At 40.1% G+C, this 22,377-nt stretch overlaps 1 protein-coding gene across 3 annotated transcripts in view; it reads left to right on the top strand.

Moving 5' to 3' along the window:
• Window positions 1-22,377, top strand: part of CTNND2 (catenin delta 2) — an 837,284-nt gene that overhangs the window by 338,414 nt on the left and 476,493 nt on the right. The window lies entirely within an intron of this gene.

Here is a 22,377-nt window from a genome sequence, read left to right as displayed (position 1 = left end):
GTATGGGAGAGGCCTGTGCTGCGGAGAAGGAATGAAGCCAAGAAAGAAATGATTCGGGGTTTGTGTGAAAATGGTAGCTTGGACCTGTGCACTTGAGAGAACATGTAGTTTGAGAGCATGTTTCCTCTTCTGCTGATTTTAGTCAATGCCAGTGTAATTAATTGCATGCCCAAGTTGCCTCACCCATTCTTGTCACTAGCCTTGATTTCAGAAGGAGTCATGGACTGGAGGAGTTTTCCTCATTTTTTGGAGCACTGTGTGATTCAGCTGGTAATCACTTCTTGTGCTTACTGGAGAGCGTGATGAAAGGTGAACATCATACCAGTAAAATGGAATCTTGAAGGATGAGTAGAGTGTGTCAAATAGAGAAAGGAGGAAGTGACTTCAAGTCCATGTGATAGTGACACAAATACATGACATCCGGTGTGGGGGGCACCGTGTTGGAAGGGGTAAATGCACACAGGAATTTATGCTGGTGAATGAACTATAGTCAAAGCTCAGAGACACTTGTTTTAATTTAATTCTTCAGGAAACCAGTGGCAGAATTTTTGCCTTAAAAATAATGTAATGGAGGCATTAACTGCCTAAATTTGATTTAGGAAAATGACTCCAGCAGCAGGGACAGATTACAAAGAGGGGGTGGGGCACTAAAAGCAGAATTTACAGGGTTTGGGGACTGGACCAGTCACATAAATCACAGGGATCAATTCAAAATAAAAGTATGGGGACTTTTGTTCCAAAATAGTTAAGAATTTTAAGGTAGCAACAGCAGAGCATTAAACTAAGCACATGCTTCTTCTAAGTGCAAGGCTCTGTGAGACTGCACAGGTCATGTGCCCATGAAATCAGCCCTGATTGGGGAATAGGTGGGAGGTGAGATAAATCCAGGTTATCTTGGGGTTTATATTTGAATGGATGAAAGTGCTATTGTCCAATTAAATGAGAATGGAATTCAAGAAGGAAATCCACTTTGTGAGAATGCAAAGTAGATTTGTCTTAATGATATTGGGCTGACTTCAAAAAAATTCTAGTTATGTCCAGAGGAAGTCAGAAATATGAATCTGGAGCTCAAGAAGAGATGTGAAATCTTGAATAAAGAGCTGAGTGCTAGCAATATTGAAGTGGTGTATCACACCCTCAGGAAAACTGTAGAACAAGATGCACATAACCTAGGATAGAAGTCCATGGGGACACCAGAATTGAAAATGGGGGAGGTTTTCTTAAGATGTGTTTTCTTCTCCATATTCTGGTCTCAAGCTCAGTGCTGGCATGTAAAGGGAAAATTAATGGGCAGGAGAATAATGAGAGATCAAATAGCTATTTGAGATGACGTGAAAATTTTTACTGCCTTTCTAGAAATTAGATGACGCATCTACCAGATGTCCCCCAATGGGCTTGTTCATCAGCCTGTAAATATGGGGAAAACTGAATGGCACTTCCGGGGAGTCCTGGAAGTTAGGGCTCCTGGGTTTCTATCTTGTGTCCATGCTCACTAACCTCTGTTATCTGCCCTTCTCGAAACAACCTTGGTACTGGCATAGCATTTCTGCCATCTTTAATTTTCCCTGACGCCATGGCTCTGGATCAATTATTCTAATTTCCTGACACATCATGGGTTAAAAATTTGGTTTTGATCTTTGACTACTACCTACTACAGAGAGGAACCAAACAGAATGATATGTCTGGGACTCATTAAGTGTTAGGTGCTTTTTCTTAGAAAAGTGAAATGACCTTTAACATTTTTTGAGGAAAAAACATGGTGGAAATGCTAGGAATAATGATTCCTTAAAAAAAAAAAGCTCCAATCAGCTCTCAGTAGGACAACGTGAAATGCCATAGGGCTTTTGCTTTTACTTTTACCTTGTTATCATAAAGTTCAAATTCTTGGGATTGGGAGCACGGTATCAGAGTTTCTGGTTTTTTCATGTAGAAGCCCTGCCACGTGTTCCTTTGTCATGATACACTGATGCATGCGGGAGACACAATGTCCATTCAAATGCATTTTAATGAGTATATTGACTTTATTATTACTTTGGCTTCTTACAGAATGTGAATGCCAGTCACAAATGGGGGCAATTAGAGAGAGTCCTAGTAATAATTAATGAAACAAAAGTACACATTTAGGTTATCCAATTACACCAATATAACCACAAAGGAAAGTTGTCATAAATGATATTGAAAGCAACTCCATGTATCTTCTTTAACAGTTATTTAGATTAGTACGTCTTAAACTAGTGATCGTAGCTTTGGAGGAGCTTGCTCAATGCCAGTTTGGCCTGAGTCCTCTGAGGATGGGGCCAGAGACTCAGCAGTTTTCACAGGCCCCTAAGTGAGTCCCATATTGCTGGGATCAAAGGCCACACTTAGGTAGCAAACATTTTCTTCCCAGGGCAAAGTGCAGCCACCCCTTTTGAAAGAAATGTTCTGCTTCCTATCTTGTGCAGCTTTGATTCTGTTTCAAAGTTACACCCCAAATTTCTGCCCGGAGAGGGAAACTCTCACTAGAGGAAGTGAGAAATTTAAACCCACCCCCCAGTAACATCTGTTTGGAACAGCTGTGTCCATGATAAACTTTAAATGCATTTCTTACTAAAGAAAGGTAAAGGGACCACTAGATTTACTTGCTAGACTTTACCTACCTCAGAGCTTCTACATGAATTGTACATTTTTTAAAATTATTTTATTGTTGTTCAATGACAGTTGTCTGCACTGACCCCCACCCCAGCCATCCCCACCTCCCTCCCCTGCTTCTACGCCTCCTTGATTTTGTCCGTGTGTCCTTCCTTATAGTTGTTCTTGAAAACCTTTCTCTCCTTCCCCTGTTCTGCCCATTGTTCCCTCCCACCTCCCCTCTGGTTACTGTCAGATTGTTCTTAATTTCAGTGTCTCTGGTTCTATTTTGCTTGCTCATTTGTTGATTAGGTTTCACTTATAGGTGAGCTCATATGGTATTTGTCCCTCACCACCTGGCTTGTTTCTCTTAGCACAATGTTCTCCAGTTCTATCCAAAATAAAGAAAACCCTCATTTCTTATGTATGTACCATTTATATTTTGAAACCTTTCCAGCCACTTTCCCCTACAGCTCAGTTCTCTCTCCTATAAATAGTCTATAAATAGTCTCCTGCTTTACCTCTCCTCCTATATGACCATTCTTTAACCCTCATCTTTTTCTCACTTTTTTCTGTTATTTACCTTCTTTTCCATCCCCCCCCAAGTCTATCAGATGGGAAAATCAGGAGAAATATAAAACTGTTTTGTGTTAGGTAGATGTTAGAAAGCCATCTACAGATGGTTTTTTAAGTAGGTTTTTTTATAGTTCCATGTGTGTAATTTCTGGTACCCTCTATCTGTTTTATAAGCACCTTTTATAAGCATAAATGCCTGTATTCACAGAGAATTGTTCCCTTTAGCCAGTAAAACTCAAATCCGTTCACCGATGCAATGCCTTAGAGAAACCAACAGAATTCCAGACTGGAATTACTGTGAATGTGCTCTTTTTTTATTAATGCTTAGTTATTGGATCTTTGCAGTACTCTTGTATTTTAAAGCAGTTGATGGATTTTTGTCTTAAAAAATGTGAAAAGGTATCAATAAGTTACCTATGTCAAAGGCAAGTTGTAAAAATATCATATTAAAGTTACTGCAATTTTGTGATATTTCTAAGCAATTCTCTTCGATTCTCACATTAATGTTACCTATTCTGTAGTTTTATGACAACTTGGAAACTGTGCTGTGTCCTGGGGAAAAATTTTATGTTGCATTAATTTTTTTCTAACTCTAAGCATTTTTTATTTCCACATGAATATTAAAACTTTTTCAGAATGCATCGTAAAAGAGATTATTTCACTTGATAATGTGTTGATCTATGGTGTTTGGGGCTCCATAAAGAAAACCAATTTTCTCTTTCGCATGATCATATCAGGAGCAGAAGGAAAAGGCCTTCCTCTCTATCACTACATCTGTTGTTTCAACCTGAAGTCTCAGGAACAAGGTAATTGTTTGCTTAGCAGACCATCACCATAAATGCTAGCAAAAAAGTCAGGTCCCAGCTTCAGCCTAAAGCTTTGCATTTAAATGCATGTGTGGAAGAGACAAGTTTGGCTACAAAATAGACTCCTAGTTTCATCCCTAAGAAAAGCAAATAAGTAAAATTCTCCTGACCTGAGGAGAGACCAGCTATTACCAGTAGCTGAATTATTGTTTTAGGATAACTCCTCAGAGATGGTAGAATATTAAATTACATACTTAAAGTAATTCTTTCATCCTAACAGCCATATCATAAAGGATCTGAAGACAAAGAGATATAGTAAATAATGTCATCTTCCTTAGCAGCTAATGCTGACAGAATAAAATTCCACTTCTTTATATACCCAGTGCACCCTGGTATAAGACTTACCTCTCCTCCTTCGCTGGAGGTCAGCCCACTCAGAGTTACCCTAAGTATTTCTGAGCATTGCACGTGGGGCTCCAGGCCAGAGCTGTGGGATGTGTACTCCATTACTTGTGACTGGGAGAAAAAATTTCCCTGCACCCTACTAGGTTCTTCTGGCTGAACTATGATTAACATAGAACAGATTAACAGGAGAAAATCAAATTTAATTATGTGTGAATGGGGCCCCACGAAGACTGTGATACCAAGGACAATCCAAGCACTTGAGGCTTATATGCCATCTTGAGCTAAGGAATGGGATGGAGCTTGTGCTTCAAAGGAGATGAGGGTTATTCACAAGGCAATAAAATAGATGTATAGCAATTAGATGCTTGTCTTGCCATACATGTAGGTCCATTTATATAAAAGTTATCTCCAGGTACTAGCTCTTTCTGGGCCAAGGCCCTATCTAAACATTTTAAGGTAGTTAAGGGAAAAGTAAAAGTTTTTCTCCATTCTGATGAGTATCAATCACATTCTGCTCAAAACAGTTTGGCAATCTAATGTATGTTATGTGGGACCAAACTTGGTCCAGTTTCTAGTGATAGATTTTCCTTTACGGAGAGTGCAGAGGAGGAGCAAACTACCCTTGTTACCTGTGCCCCCCCCACCTGAGAACTGTTCAGAGTAATTGTGGACATCTTTCAAACTCACACATGGAGTGTTTTCATGCTCTGGATGGTCATAACTCGGCTAAAAATAGGCCCAATGAAAATTACCAAGCGACACTTAAAGTCCTGGGCTGAAGCACCTGCTGGGTTTGTATGTACCAGCTGTTTGATCCAAAGGGCTCCCCAAAGTCATATCATCACCCAAAGAGGGAAATCTACTGTGAAGTCAAATTCCATTTGTCAGTATGAAGTGCAGGGCCTGCACTACTTAAAATAGCACAATTCGGGCTTCAAAAATCCCAAGATCCTTTTTCCAACAGAATGCCCATCACGATGGAACCAGAACACCATGATTAGCTCAAGGTATTAGTAAACCATGGGAGGAAAATGGCTGCATTTTCCGAAGATACCTAATTTGTCCCCCTAATATGAATTAGCCATTTGAGGGTTCAGAAGCAATTTTGTGGATAAGTGGTTATTTTCCAACCTGAAGTATAGTCGTTTAGATGGAATCCAATCCTCATTCTTTCAAGCAGTCATTCCACAAACATTTATGAGGGATTTTAATGGCAGTAGAAGATAGACATAGGTAGCATAAAAATAGTTTCCATTCTCTAAGCACTCAAATGTTCTAGGGGGAGAATCAAATGTTTAATGCATGAGGTGATAAATACTTGGAAAAGGTGTGAAATGAAGCATGGTGGAAGGAGCATCGGGATGGGTTGGAGATGGCCTTGGAAAGACCGCTGTGTCAGTGAGTGCTGAAAGGTAGACGTCCTCCAGTTACCAACATGCTGACTTCATCGGTCTGTGTAAAGGGAGCGGGTAGAAACAGAGAATCGAAACATCATACACATCTCTGTGTTCTAGAAAGGTATTGAATGCTACCTGAAACTTGGACACAAATGACAGACCATTCTTCTGCAGGGTCTCTTTTTACTGAGACTTTGGATTCCTCTTGTCTACGTCGCCTTAGGCAAACAATCTAAACATTGCTTATTTTTTTCTTAGAGTAGCTCTCTAATATGATTGGCCCTTGTTATGCATGGAAGGGAGATTATTTCCTAACATCATGTCATTGTGTCTCTCACCAGAGACTGCTGTCCCTTTAACAACGGGGAAGGAAACGAGGCCGAGTTCCAGGAGAGAATTTGGTCCCTGGGAATTGGGGTCGGTGGAATGTGCTTGTCCTAGAAGTGTGGTGTGTGGAGGCAGGGGATACATGTAAAGGAAGAGTCGAATAGCTATGCAGGTGGGCCATCACCAGAATGCACACCTGAGGGCATACGGAGAGAAGAAGAAACTCCCAGAGACCCAACAGGACTGGAAGTCCTGAAACAGAGCGGTCGAAGTGGAGAGGCGGAGGGGCGCAGAACAACTCTCTGGTGGGTGCCAGGGTATGTTTCCCCTGATTCCTGCCCTCTGCCAGGAATGCATGAGTAATCTAGCAGAGTGAGCCGACCTCATCCTCATGTGAAATCTGATCTCGACTTCTCAACCAAGAAGTTTATCCAGATTGTGACAAATTTATAATGGATAATAATTAAGCCAGCGTTGCCTAACAACTTTTGGGGGTTGATTTTATTCGATTTGGAAAAATTTGTGTTTCCTGCCATATATTTCACAACGTATTTCAAAGTACCATTACTCATAATTAGATTTATGTATCGTGTAATAAATTCATTCATTTATTCATTTCTTTTTTAGTCCATCCACCACTGAATTCAGGAAAGTCAGGATAAGTACAACCCTCAATAAACATGCCATCTATTTGAAGAGGCAGGTGCTAGGTACATATAGACATCAACAGATACATATCTATATGTACAAATTATCAAATGAGGTGAAATATTGTTTTATGACAGTTTTGAAGAAATAGCATAAAAAAGCTGGAGAAAGCTGCTCTTCACTCCAAAAGCAGGAAGTTTGCTAAGGAGAATTGGAGGCAGTGATGCACCTTGAAATAGAGATGGGACCTCCGTGGTCAGAAAGAGGCTTTGATGCAGCAACTGGGCTGCTGCAGACGTGCAAAGGTGCTGGGGACAAGGAGCCACAGGTACCTGCCTGCCTGCCCGGCTGCACCCAGGCGAGAAGATTGGCAGGTGGGTTGGGGTCAGATCACTCAGAGCTCAGAGGCCTGGGTTGATTCTTCAGGTAATAAAGAGCTATGGTAAATTTCTGAGCCATTTAAAGACATTATTATTAGGAAGGTAATTGGCGGCCGTGTAAGGGTGTTTCAGAAGCACAGGGGAACTATTACGGGGTAGCGCTGTGTGAGGCCATCTGTGTACAATATCCCAGTGAGGGCCCTGCTTCGGGGATCCAGGTGAAAGACGATGAGGGCCCGATGTAGGCTGGTGACTGTGAAAAGCAAGAGCACAGCTCAGCTTTAAGAATTAATTCGTAGATTTGGGGAGTGGGGGTGATAGGACTTGGCCACTGATTAAATGTGAGGGTTAAGATGGAGGTAAAAATGACTCAGAAATGACTAGTCTAGGTGTCTAAAGCTGTGGTGATTTTGTTACTCAATTTGAGCACAGAGCGGGAGATGCACATTTTGAATTTAAGGTAAAGGACTAAGATTTGGACAAACTGGAGGCGGCAGCAGTACGTCCAAGTCTGGCAAGCAGTTAAAGCTCCCATTCACACAGGGCTTGCTGTGTTTGGGATGCTTTGGCAAGCCCTGGAGGTGCATCGTGTTCTTTATAATATAATGTTTATCACTTTATTACAGTCGCTGATATTTTAGTTTCACTTCCATAACTCAAATAAAGGAAACTGGTCTTAATGAAGTAACTTTACCAGAGTCACATAACTTGCTAGCANTGAGGGTTAAGATGGAGGTAAAAATGACTCAGAAATGACTAGTCTAGGTGTCTAAAGCTGTGGTGATTTTGTTACTCAATTTGAGCACAGAGCGGGAGATGCACATTTTGAATTTAAGGTAAAGGACTAAGATTTGGACAAACTGGAGGTGGCAGCAGTATGTCCAAGTCTGGCAAGCAGGTAAAGCTCCCATTCACACAGGGCTTGCTATGTTTGGGATGCTTTGGCAAGCCCTGGAGGTGCATCGTGTTCTTTATAATATAATGTTTATCACTTTATTGCAGTCGCTGATATTTTAGTTTCACTTCCATAACTCAAATAAAGGAAACTGGTCTTAATGAAGTAACTTTACCAGAGTCACATAACTTGCTAGCCTCAGAGATGAAGTTGGACCATGTGGCCCACCCTTCTGGTCACTGCCTTGCTATATAGTCCAGGAGTCTGGGAGAAGTCAAGGGTAGCAATGTAGCTTTGGAAGTCATTTATTCACAGCTTTTACTGGTCACCTGCCTGTGGCCAACTACAGTGCTCTGAGCTTGGGGCCCAGGCACCGCCAGCATAGCCCTAGAGCTGTGAGCGGAGGTAATGGGCTAGAATTAAGGAGTTGTGAGCCAGAGAAAGAGAATTTGCTACAGCACAGGACCACGGGGTGGGCCAGTGCACGTATTGTGGAAGAACAGGAAAAATAAGTAGTCTGAGCAATAGGAAGAAAACTGAACCCAGTTAGCACAGGCACCAAGGAAAAAGGGTGTGTGTCAGTACTCGAGAAAATAACTTGATGAGAGAAGATTGTTAGGAGCTGTTGACTTTTATAATTCAGGCAGAATTTTCTCCGTGGGAGTAAATTCGTGTCATGCTGCTCTCTGAATGGCTCCTGCTCCCAAGATGAGAAATTGGAAAAGGAGGCCTAAGGAGAACATACTTAGATTTACATACTTTTTCTACCTCCCATTCACTATACATTCTCATTTGTCCCATAAAGAATCATCACATGGCATATATGGGCATTGCACAGGGTACAAGCATGTATACGCCCATCTACAAAAAAGAAAAATAATGTTCACTCTAATTTTAAAATACATAAAGACCCTTAACTCTCTCTGGCTTGCCCAGAGATTGAGTGAGTGCTTTTCATGTTTGCACCCTCATGACCAAACCTGTCTTTGTAGAAGGTTAATAAACCAGCACAGACCAGCTAGTTTTGAAAACAATGTCTTCATCTACCTCCTTACACCACCTGAATCCTTAGCAAAGATGCATTTATTTATGTATTTATTTTTTGAAAACATATGATCCCTGTCTATGAAATTTGTCCAAAATAAAAACTAAAAGCAAAACTTGAAAGTCATGTATAATGAGAGCTTCCAAGAAGTCACCTTGGACATTTAGGGGCCACCTACAAATCTTTCAATTGAGGTCAATATCCCCAAGCTCAGTATAACAGCCCTGAGGAAGAAAGGGGCTTATAGTCATAGTTTGTTTTTATCCGAGTAGTGTATGCCAGAAAGCTAAGACTTGCAATTCTTAGTAGTCCTGAAACTATACCCTCGCCTCATGCAGACACTTGTTAGAGCAGGAGCTGTGGCAAGCTGTGTTCTTCCTGTGGGACATGTGCATTTGCAGGCTGTCTTTGTGTGATCGCTGGTGGGGCAGGTGTCTGCTGACTCCCAAGAGGTGATTAGTACTATACTCCCTTGCTGCAATTTTTAGGCCTATTTTGGTTGCTAGATACAGTGTCATTCATTGATTAAGATGGTTTCCAATGTAAATGTAATAATCTAGATGATAGTTAAATGCTCATACACTAACTACAGGCATTACTAAAACTTTCATTAGAGCTCACATTTGATGTTAAAATACAGATCACACACTTATACATGTATGTACATTTCCAGTTCTCTAGTTACCATATTTCCTTGGTGGGAAGTACATGTTGCCTCAATTTCTGACCATACAATTTCGACCTGTATTTCAAGGTCCTGTCTTTCATGGTGATTTCTTCAGTGCCTTGCTTTGGGATTGAGAGTGTCCTTCTCCATCTTTTTGTGAAGACACGGTAGAAGAGAACAGTGTAGAAAGGTTTCAGGAGTTGGAGAGACATCTAAACCCTGTAAGGGTGATGGCCTAGGAGCCAATGGGGCCCAAGGTTCCTGGGGGTTTTGTAAAAACTGATGTGAACAGGGATAAAAAGCACACAGAGGTTACCCCTAAGGGTTCTCAAGATACAATAGATTAGGGTGGGGAGGAAGGCAAGGCTAGAATGGTTAAGGATGTGGAAGGCAAGGATGCAAAGTGTTTCTTTTTTTTTAAGAGTCCCATGGTATACACATATAATATATTTATATGTCATACGTGTTAGATATATAACTAATGTAGTCATGAATGGTCTTCACCACTTGCCATAGTAGCTAGATAACTAGCTGGACCATTGCTTAGATCCCACAACCAGCACAGCCGAGATTGAATCCCTTGACCAGTCTTTAAGCTCCCAGTTCAAAGCCAACACCAGCTAGAGTCCATCATATGTTTGGATTATACAAGATTCTGTTCTCCTGCAAAATGCCTTGAGTTTTTAGTTTCTTTAGAGAAGGGTATCAGTTTGTTCAGTGCTGCCTGGCCAGTTCCTAGAAAAAAATGTCTGGCACATCATAGTTGCACAACAATTATTTGTTGAATTGGATTGAGCCTGTGAGTGTAACAGTGAATTTCAAATTGTGTTAGAGGGCCCTCTCAGTGCTCAGAGACAGGGCTTCAGTGGCTTCTGATTTTGACGTGCTTGGGTAGTCACTGGCCAGGAGAGACCCAACAGTCTCTTTCCATTGGCAATGGGTGGGGCTTTTGCCAGGAGCACAGAGTTCTAGAGTGTCATTCTCATTCTGGGTGTGTAGGGGCTGTATCTGTCCAACTTGGAGTCTCCTACCTTGTTCTTGAAACATATGAAGCTCTGGGGCTCCCTCTCGGCTCTCAGGAATGGGTTTATGAGGGGTTCCAAGAAGCAAGTCTGTTAAGGACAAGAGCCGTGTTTCTTTCATCCTTTTCTTTAGTGTTAGCTGAACTTGTAACCACAGTGCTTCAAGAAGTTGCTTAAGGACAGAATGAATGATCAGACAGCCCCCATCTTCTGTAAGTGACTCTGCTAGCATCTGTCATCAGCTTTCTAGAAGTTTCAAAATATGCTTGAGAAGCACGAAAAGTTAAACAGCAGGAAAAATTCAATGACAGAGATATTACAAGGCAGTTGTTGATTAATTGCAAATTAAGAGGCAGTGGCAGCTGACGTGCTCATGTTCTACCAAATGCAGTCCTCATATTAGGTTTCATTGGGTTTTTCCATGTAGGTAATAATAACAATGCTTCGTTTTCTCTGAGTAGCAGATTTGGACTCTACCTGAAAGTGTAAAAACATTCCACTCTATCCATGTTCTTCTGATAAGATCATAGTCTCCTCTGATACGCATTTAACACTGCATACTTCACAGCCTGGAACTCAATATATTTCTTAGAATATTGAGGTAGCTGAATAATGAGCTGGCCAATATGTACATTGACAGGCTGGTGGTAATTATGTGTCGCACCCATTTTTCTTGCAGCCATAAGATGGGAAGGGAGGGAGATATTTATCTCACCTTCCTAAATTGTATTCTGAGTCTTCGGCCCTATTTTTGTTATTGTCATCTGTTTTTAGTTATCAGGTTTTGAGTACCAGGTAGGCACAGAGTTCTCCAGAAGCTGACATGGTCTGTGACAATGAATAGATAGTAGTACTCTTATTCCTCATGCAATTCAGAGAATCTCTTGGTTTCTATTGTGATGAGTTGTAGAAGCTTTTGTTTACTTCAACCCAGAAACTGATGCTCTATTTTAATAACTTATGTGCAGTTATTTTAAGTAGTGAATGAGGTCTATTTTGATTCAGCTTCAACCAGCATCTGAGACCTTGCCATTTGTTAGGGATTTTGCCAGATGCTCCCATGCATACTGTTTTCAGTGTAAAATGTGGACTATGCTTTATTACAACTTACCTGCTCTTCTAAACGGGGACAAAAGCAAGGAAATTTATAGCAGGAAATGTCTCTTCCGTAGAATAGAAGTAACTCTGTGAAATAGTGGAAGAGCACATCTTACAGAAGAGATGAGGGAAGTTTGGACTGAAAGATAATAATGTGTTTTCCATTGACTCCACTCTCTGTGCAGTGAGGAGGTGCTCAAAGACTCTTGCTGCCCCTTCACACTAAACATAGAGCAGAAGAGAAAGACCCCCTACCTCTAATTTCTAGGTTTTAGGGCATCACAGGACAAAAGAGCAAATTCAGTGATAAGTAGAAGGAAGTTACTGGTCAGATTCAGAATATGGGAGATTCCTAAAAAAAGTTTTTAAAAACAAGTCAATAAAAATAGAATTCAGGAAGGGACTATTAAATAGAAGAGCTTAAGAGATATAACAAGCAAGTTAAATGTGTGAATATTTTGCATTCTGATTTGAACAAACCAACATTAAAAAAATCTTAAAGATGAGAAATTTAATATGAATTTGGTGGGTGATATGAGGGATTTTTATCAATGGGCCTGGGAATTTCTACAAATTGGTATAATGGCATGTCTGTATCATTGAAGGGTACACATTGCTGTTTTCATGGATGACACAATAGGATGCCTTGGATTTGTTCTAAAATACTTCAGCCCCAAAAGTAATGAGGTGGAATAGATGACACAGGATGACCCAATTATTGACAGTTATTGAAGTTCAGTGACAGATATATTGATGGGGGGGGGCAAATAGTTGTTCACATGGAAAGTAATACAATAATCAATAAATAATGCAAGAATAAACCTTGTTTTGCATGCCACAAGTGTAAACCTACTTTTGCCCCACCTTGTACTGAAGCTCAGTGAACATCTCCCAAACTACTTAAGAAGATTTGAAATAAAACAGAAGCAACTTGATAAACAGTGACCAGCAATAGCCCAGCCTCTCACTGTGCTTTCTCCTTCCACTGAGCCTGTAGGCACTAAGAATAGGAATGGATAGAACAAGAATAATAGTTCTCATCTAGAACTCAGACAAGCTCAGAGCTCTTGTTCTGGAGACCATGAACTCATAGGTAGTCATAGATGGATTCCAAGTCATCCAAATGGTCCACCAAATTTCTATTTGAATTTTTTGGGGTAAGGTATTACAAAGGTTTTACCAGGTCCTCAAAGGCATTCATGACCTGCCCCCAAATTGAGTTAGATTAGACTATAGGATTTCTGAAGTGTATTTCAGCTCTAAAATTCTATAACCCCGTATGTCTAAGAACAAGAAATTTAATTGCCCTATTTTAAGAACTCCCTGCACAGTGGGAAATCTCTAGATTTCATGAACTCTACATTCTAATGTATTTAAATTCTTAGGTTATGAGAATATTTAAGAGCCATCAGATACATATTTTAAAAAGTCACATTTAGATCTTAGACTGGTGTAGCCATTAACACAATGGCCAAATACATCAATGTGATTTTCTGTCTTTTACATGCCTTTCAAAGTCATCCCAGAGTCTCTGCAGTGAAATCTCACTATCAAAAGGCCTGCTTCAGAATAGAACTAGACTCATAGACAGCAAGCATTGTGATGGTTGCCAGATGGGAGGGGAGTTGGAGGTTGAGAGAAAAATGGTGAAAGTATTAAAAAGTACAAATTTGTTACTGCAGAATAGTCATGGGGATGTAAAGGACAGCATAGGGAATATAGTCAATAATATTATAATAATTATGTGTGGTGTCAGATGGGTATGAGATTTATCAGGATAATCACTTAGTAAGTTATATGTCTAATCTCTAGGGTATACCTCTGAAACTAACATAATATTGTATGTCAACTATAATTGAAAAAAATTTTAAATGATTTTTAAAAAACTGTAAAGAAAGCACTGCTTCATAAAAAAGAACCCCTAGGAAGTGGCAGGCATTAGAGCAACATAAAAATCCCCCAGCTATACACAAGGCAGCAAGGTAATAGCTTTGAGTGCCAGCATCTGATTGTCTGTCAAGAAGGAAACATGTGAGCAAGAACCCAACATGTTCCTAAGCTGGAAACTGAGGGCGTGTATTTGCCAGCTGCTCAAGGCAGTTCTCCTGTGCCATTACATTTTACTGCTATCCTAGCTTTGTTTTGAGTAAAATAATTTTGCAGACAATATGAGATATTCTTTATAATGCCTTTATAATTAAGCCCAGAGCAGTGTAGTCAGTAATGTAAGCCTGGTTTAATTCTGTCACAGAGTCATAGCCTAGCTCGCCATCACCTAGTATTTTTGGAGTTAAGACTTAGGTTCACAGGATGCTTCGTTTCCTAGCCATCATTTCTGTTTCTTCTTCTGTTGGCAAGTCTGGGGTGGCAAACGCATGTGAGTGAGTGTTTTTGCTGTGTGTGTGTGCACGTGGGAAGTGAGTCATGAGGGCTGTCTTTAATGTTAGAACTTTGTGTTAGCTCTTGCTGCAACACAGTTGCGTAATAAGTCACCCCACAACTCAGTGGCCTGTAATGCCAAACATTTATCTGAACACTCAATGTTGTGCACATCGCTAAGGGACTAGAGTGTGTCCATCCTTGAATACAAGACCCTGATTCACACATTTTTCTGGCTGAGGGCTGGCCTTGGCTCCAGGCAGCAGGCGAGGTTCAGATAGTTGGACGTGCAGTCATTCTGAGCCCAGGATGAAGGCACATGAGCTTCTCCCAGTGAGTGGCCAGACCCTCTGATGCTCACATCACATACTCTCCCATCTCATTGACTGCACCAAGTCACCTGGCCAAGCAGATTCCACTACATTGGGAAGGGGAAGAGTACAGATTTGCTGGAAGATAACCCGAAGCCATTTCCTTACAATATTATACAAGAATGTTGCTAATTTTTCTTGCCTAATTTATGGTAAATTCTGATGTAAAAACACCACATCTATGAGTAACTCACACACACTTATCAATGTCTACTCACTAAAGCTCTCAGATCCAGTGTGGGTCACCTGTCTTCTGTTTCCTAATATAAATTTCTCCAGCCCTTTCAAAATATTCGTCATCTCACTCATGTATATTTTTTCAAAGACTCCCTTAGTCACATTTTGTTCATTCTTTACCTCCAGCAGGCTTTATTTAGTTCTTTAAAATGCACTAAGTTCTTCTGTGCCTCAGGGACTTTGCACAGCCTGCCCCTTCTACTCTACCCATCATCCTTGTCATCATAGATGTCTACTTTTCCTCCCTGTCTCAGCTTAAGAGTTACTCCCACTGTAATCTTCACTGACCACCTGTTTGATATAGCCCCCATTATGTTCTGAGCTCCCTACCCCTCTTTACATATCACATCATAATTCCCACATATATAATTCTTTATGAAATCCATCTACCTTCCACGTTGGACCAAAAATATCCTTGATGTAGAAATGGCACCTTTGTTCTCCTTTGCATTGGAAGCACTCGGCCTGGTATTCAAAAAGATGGTGGAATGAGTGAAAATCATTAGAACCTTGAAGGGAGATTTTTTTTTCTTTCAAATGCACTGAGTTTGTAAGTTTGGAGACACACAGACAGACAAGCATGACCTTGAACCCCAACTCTAGAGGTGAACTAGGCCTCCTCCTTCCCCAAGCAGCCTGACTTTCCTGTGCTCACCGCCAACACACTCCGTCACTCTGACCGCGCCTGTGCGAGGAGTAGCGAGAGAGGGGATGCAAAGTTCCTGGCCCAGTGAGGTCACCTTCAGGAATCCAGGGTGGATGCTCTCTTCCTCCTCCCCAGAGTGTGGGGCCGGTCCCACTCACCTACTGAAGCACTGACGTTGTAGACCCCTGTCACACTCTTTGACTCTTAGTCCAAAGAGTGCGCTTAGTTGCTATAGTAAAGTAATTCAATGAGTGGAATGTGGAACTAATGATCTTGTGAAACACCATTGCTATGGGAAAATGAATTTGGAATTCAAAACAACTGGCTGATTAAGGGCTTTTGAAATATAGTACATAAATAAAGGCTTCTATTCCTGGAGTTCTCTTTATTGACAATAATGAGGGAATTCCATGCTTTCCAATTACATAGCACTCTGCCAAGTTCGCCATGTAGGTGTGAAGTATTTTGTCCAAGTTCCTCACATGGGGGGCAGACATAGAGAGCTCTGAAAACCCTGAATGCATTTTATAAAGGAATGACAAATAGCCAGTGCTGCTTTCCCAGAAGAGCCCTATTTTGTTCAGCCTGGGCCTGACGAACAACTCTGCTATACCAGCCCCACAAAGAAATCTTACCATCTAACTGATGACCGAATCACTCGTAATATGGAAACCAAATGTACTTTTAATGTGACAGAATTGATTCAAGCTGCTTGATAACTGGGGGTGCCTGCTACTTACCCAACAGAGAAGTAGGACAGCTTACCCTGGCCTGATTGTTCTGAAGCCTATTTGTCCCCAGTGGTCCTGAAGTTAACATACACACTTTCATGGTCCCCACTATTTTTCATGCTTTACAACAATAATAGATAACTAAACTTAAAAAATAGCCTTGGCGGGATATCCATGGTGCTATTTTATCCAGACAAGGGTAGACACATGAGGAGGTATTCAGGGCATCATTAAATGTAGCACTCTCACTTCTGAATAATCATGATAAAGGATGCTGAGAATGGGAGTTAATTAGCAGGAGCCATGAGGCAGCATAAGGGATGAGGACAGCAGAGGAATTATGATAATATTATAGGAAATAGCTTGAGGTGCTGGTGGGCACACAGTTCCTCTTGGGGAGAGCATCTTTGGTCCATTGGATTGAGGTAATGTGCCGTAGGTGTGTGCTGGTGGGGGAGTCAGAGGAGGCACAGGTGGAGACGGGGAACGGCTCTGTGAGGCCCCACCCTCTTCAGTCTTCTGCAGGGGAGGCTGGTGTCTGAACTTGGGTGGGTTTCTGTTGCAAAAGTCACCTAAGGGCTGAGCTTTATGACTTGTTCAGCAAGGGATGGGAGAGAGGCCGCAGCAGAAAGACAGAAACCCAAGAGCCAGGGATGTAAGTTCTGCCCTGCCTCCTGCAATATGCAGTATCCAGTTCAGGACTGGGGTGTTCACCCACCCATGTGCAATGAAAGGCCCTAAGGCACTACGTCGTAGACCTCAGGGGACAGTGGCAGTTTCAGCTTATGTATGGATTTTACACTGAAGGGTGGTTCAAGGTTAATGCTAGTATTAAAACCTGGGATGAATCTCAGTTTCCTTGAATCCTCTAGACTTAGTCCATGGCTCACTTAGTAGGGCACCATTACTTAGATTGGGAGTGCATTTTAGAAAGCCTTTAAATCTTTGGCATGTAAAGTCGCTGATTTGAATAAGTAATTATTTTAAAGGGATGGAAGAAATACTGTAAATATCAGCAATACTACTGAATTCCTTAAGACAACTGTCTAGTTTTTAAAGTATGAAATCATTGGCATTTAGTATACCCTGATTAATATTTCACTTTGCTAAAATACCTTGATGAGCAATAAGGATAACCATTTGACTCAAAAGGTTTTCCAATTTTAAGTTAGTCAGTTAAATAAAGTCATTAAATATCACAGAGTTTACTCTCATATAATTATTGATCAGACAGCAACTGCAGGAATTACAGCAGGTAAATTACTTTCTTATGGGCGTCTGTTCCTTCAACTGTAATGCAAGTTATATTTCTCAGGATGAAAGAAATTTGAAAGAACTTATAAGAAAAGCAGAAAAGAGAAACTTGATTCCTACTATATTTAGAGAATAGGATTAATAAAAAATATTCACAAATATGAGAAATGATCAATGATAAAATGAGGCATGGAGTCTAAAATGATGAGAACAGAATGTGTGAATGATCTTTTTTGCCTTTTATTCAATACAATAAATATTATACTTTATTGCCTCAATTGGTATCATAGGCATAGCATTAAATATGTCTGACCTCCATAAAATATGGAACGTTTCTTCATTTCTGAAATGGATCTTTTCTATTGCTCTATTAACATTTGGAAAAATCACTTCATATCACAGAGTCTTTCTGGAACCTATCAAAAATAGTGGGAACTATCTGAATAAAGATACTATACTACCTAATGGAATTGCCTACAATTCTGATATGTGCACAGGCCATTCACTGAGCAGTTCTCATGACTTTGCAGGTTTCCAGGAAAACAAGTGTGTGCTTCACGGGAGAGCAACCGAAAGGTGGCAGCATGTCTTTGAAAATTATTTATATTTATTTCATGTGAATATTTTTAAATACGACTCACACCTAATTGAACCATGTTATAATAGGCATTCAAAGATCAGAAGGCTCCCTTTTTTTTTGCAGATGGGATCAGTGGAGTGATTGGTTTGAGCTTTTTGCTTCCATGAAGAACAGGACTTGTCCTTCCCTTTAGTCAAGTGGTCCATCAAGTGTGATGATGGAGAAACAGACCCACTCATCCTGCAGAGTCAGACAATATTCACAGAGTCACCTAATCATTAGCAATGATTAATTATCCCTGGGAAATTCAGAATCTTGCTTGTGAAGTTATTATGAGGACTAATCTATTCTTAAGGACCACAAAAAGATCTTTTATTCCAGAGGGATGCAAACTAAATTAATAATCTTTTGAACTTAAAAATGTGAAGCATAAATTCTACAAAACTATTACAAAAAAGTGGTAATCACTGTGATATTTGATACCTCTTTAATGTTATGTATGTTAAAATTGTTTTTTAAATTATTTTAGACATTCATAAATCTTACTTATTTCAACTACCAATCTACATTTATCTAAGAGTAACATTTTTGAGATCCTTAAACTTTTTCATAAACTGACTGTTTATAAACAAAATTAGTAAAGCCAAATTCAAAAATTTTCTTAAAATAATAGTTTTCTGAAAAAAAATTACATAAAACCTCATTGACTCAGATAAAATAGTCTGAAGATTGGCATTGTCTTTAATGAAATGTCATTTCTGTTGAGCACTTACTGTAGGTAACCTCAATTAAACTCAGCACGGCAATAGCTGGTATCAATCTTGCTTTGATATGTAAATATGTCTGTATATATTTTTCCTATAAATTTTAGGCAGATATAAGTGACTTCTAGATAATTAGATTGTCAGCTTCATTAAATCAGTCACAGGATACTTCTCTGTATTTTGCACAGATGTATAGCTAGTGGAGATGCCATGAAAGGCTGCAATAAATTTTAACCTCAATGTGTCTCTTTGGGGAACGAAATGACAAGAATGTACACCTACAAGCAGCCTTAAAGATCAGAGGTTTCACGTGTGTTTAAAGATCAGAGATTTTCACATATGTTTTTATCTTAAATTTCTAATAAAATCTTCCTCAGAAGTTCAGTCTATAACTCAGCCCAGATGGGTAGAGTTTTAAGTTGTTTAGTGGGTATGAAACCCAGAATCTCACCTCTTTCCTCGGTACCTCAGTCACCCTGGAGACTTGAAACCTGGGGAGGCTGCACACCCCAGCTCGGCCAAAAGGCACTGCTGTAGTTCAACACCTAACCCTTTGGTTTTCAGATGGCAAGCTGGGATAAGATCATCTAGATGAAGGATTCAATGCCATGGAGGTCATTGAATCAAACCCAATAATTATATGAATAATTGTATCAATAAAAACATGTATTTCCTTTCACTGTGTGTTAGTCCATTTTTCCACAAAAGCAAAACAAAACAAAAAATAAACCTTCTGGTAGAAGAAAGAGAAAGTCTAGATCTAGATACAGGTATTGATACATAGACATAGATATAGGTATCTGAAAATCAATTCACAGAAGTCACATATGGGCAGATACATATATGTATATAGACATTTTCTGATATTCACACGTACTTATAAATATGTGTAAGACACACTTGCCCTACTGAACCACACTGTCCTGACACCAAGACATCAAGAAATGAAGAGTGGACAGTCCTCTCTAAAGGGGAGAATCCTAGACTACCAGTTGCTGCATCACATGTGCATTAGAATAGCTAGAAACACTAGAAACACTAGAATAGCTTTCAAACTTCTTAGAGTATTGAAGACCTTTGCTGAGGAGAAAAAGCAAGTAAGATACCTAAATTACATGGTGGCTGTGCAGAGCCTGTGAAATCACATTTGCAAGTGTGTTTTGATAACATAAATCGAAAGATACACGGATGTGTGCAAGATGGTATTATGTGTTGTGGGATTTGAGGTCAATATCCAAGCGTTATACCCGGTCTCCATTTCACACTTACAGATATCCAGCACTTACTTCATGATTCAAAGGTAATGATCATTTTTTGACAGCTGCCCTTGTTCTTTTGAAAATATTGTTGCTAAGCAAGTTCTCCAGCATGAACTAGCAGTGTTTTGGTGACAGCCGAATGTCTAGAGAGAAGCAAATGTTCGATGGTAATTAGAACGAATTTGCCGTGAGTGCTTGCTGAGTCACTGGGTTCTGTCTAAACATGCTATTTAAAACGACTTGGTATCTGCTTGGAAATAAGACTTGTCACTTCAGCGTCTTTCCATTTTGGCATCCACGACTGCTTCACGAGTCCCCCACTCTACAGGGAACCAGAATGCTTGCAAAGAGGGGTTGTTACGGGACAACTGTTAAGGGACGTGCTCTGTCTTTCCAGAGCATTCACGTAGAAGTGGCACCACTTTTTCTTAGGAGGATGCTCTGTATCTGTTCTGGGAGGCAGGGAGGGGTTCAGATTGTGGACTTTGGAGCTAGACTGCCCAGGTTGGAATCTCAGCTCCGCTTCTTCCTAGCCCTGGGAACCTGAATAAACTGTTCAACTTCTTTATGCCTTAGTTTGCTCATCCGTATATTGGGGATGGCATTAACAAATGTGCCCATCTCCTGATGTAGTTTAGAGCCGCTGATGGAAATCATGTTTGGAAAGCACTTAGAATAGTGCCTGGTGTCCCATAAGTGCTATTTAACTTTTTGTGCTTATATAACAAGTGGTCTATCCCATTACACATTCCAAAGCAGAGGCCTCGCCCAAGAACCTGGACCTGGCCGTGCATCCCTGGGGAAGCGACACAGGGACAGGACAAGTGGGCCCCGGGTCGTAATCATGGTCATAATTGTGTGGCATTTAAAAAAGCTGCAGGCCTTCTAAAAATCTATTCTCTCTACCTTAAAAAAAATCTGGATATTAATAGTCACAGTCATCTTTCTTTCTGATTTCTTCATAATGGCTACAATCTCCATCATAAGCAGTCTTTCATGTTCTTATTTTAATGTGTCTTCTTTCACATATTTTATTTCAAGGAGGAAGTTGACTAGAAATTATTCAACCATTGTGATTGCTCATCATCATGCATCCTGATATATTTATTAACATTATGAATGTGAGGTTGCAGATTACCTAAGCAATGAAACAACAAAGTGAAAACACAGCGTGTGTGTTCATACACACATATGTTTTATTTAGTTTCTTAAAACCAACATTTGCTGTCAGGCATAAAAATTGGAATATAAAATTCAAAATGAAAAGGCTTGAGATGTTTAAGTAATCGTCATTAAATGTTTCTGACATTTTGGGGGCTCTTTCCAATCTTTTAGTTAGCGCCTACGTCCTGTTTGCCCAAAAGAAAATGTGTGATAAATGTGCATTTAATGTCCAAAGCAAAGAAAGAATTGAAAGCTATGAAGGCAAAATTTATATTTTTAAACATTTTTGCTTTCTAAATAACACATAAAGGATGAAACTCAACATATTCTTCAAAATGTACCATATTATCATTCTAATAAGTAAAAAACACAATTGTGAACCATTGTTTATTCTTTGTTAATATCTAGTTTCAAAACTGTATGCATCGTTATTTTTTTCATATGGAAATTTTTAAAATCTCATAGACTGGGGTTTTAAAAATTGTTGCGAGGTCTCTGAAGCGAAGAGTTTGCTGTTAACACAATGAAGATGCACAAGGAGCCTGAGCAGAGGTTTCGGTTTTTCTGGATTTTGAGGATTATTTCACATCAGGGGTGTCATGCGCCTTCAGTGCAGGCTGAGGCTGATACTGGACTGGCTGGGAAGCACTTTCTAGAAGAGGAATCTGAGCCGTTCCTAGAGCGGATGGAGCCAAGAGGCACTGGAATGAACACTAAACCTAGAACAAAACTTGCAGAAACTGCCTTGTACATATTCACTAGATTGCTTCACATGCAGCTGTGTCGGCAGATCAGAAAAAAAATGCTTTCCTAATAACAGATCTAGTTTTAACAAAAACTATAAATAAAGTGAGTAACAATTGAATGTGTGTTAGGACACTTCAAAGAACAAGCACAGAGAGTAAAACGTGAATGTGGAAGTGATGTGAGCAGCTGCATGCCGGTCGCTGACGGCATTATTGCTCATTAACTCCGTTCTCCTTTGCATATTTGGTTACATTATCCAGAGTGCATCTCCCAATTCATTCTGTCTCATTTCACTTGTAGGAAGTAAAACTGTGTGTTGAAAAGTTCCTTTTTCACATGTTTATTTCTATTCAGTGATTTCCAGAGCAT

This window comes from Sturnira hondurensis, unplaced genomic scaffold (assembly GCF_014824575.4).
Source record: "Sturnira hondurensis isolate 20B ecotype Veracruz unplaced genomic scaffold, ASM1482457v3 Scaffold0014384, whole genome shotgun sequence".
Lineage (NCBI taxonomy): Eukaryota > Metazoa > Chordata > Mammalia > Chiroptera > Phyllostomidae > Sturnira > Sturnira hondurensis.
The sequence above is the reverse complement of the archived record's forward strand: the minus strand, read 5'-3'. Positions and strand labels throughout refer to the sequence as shown.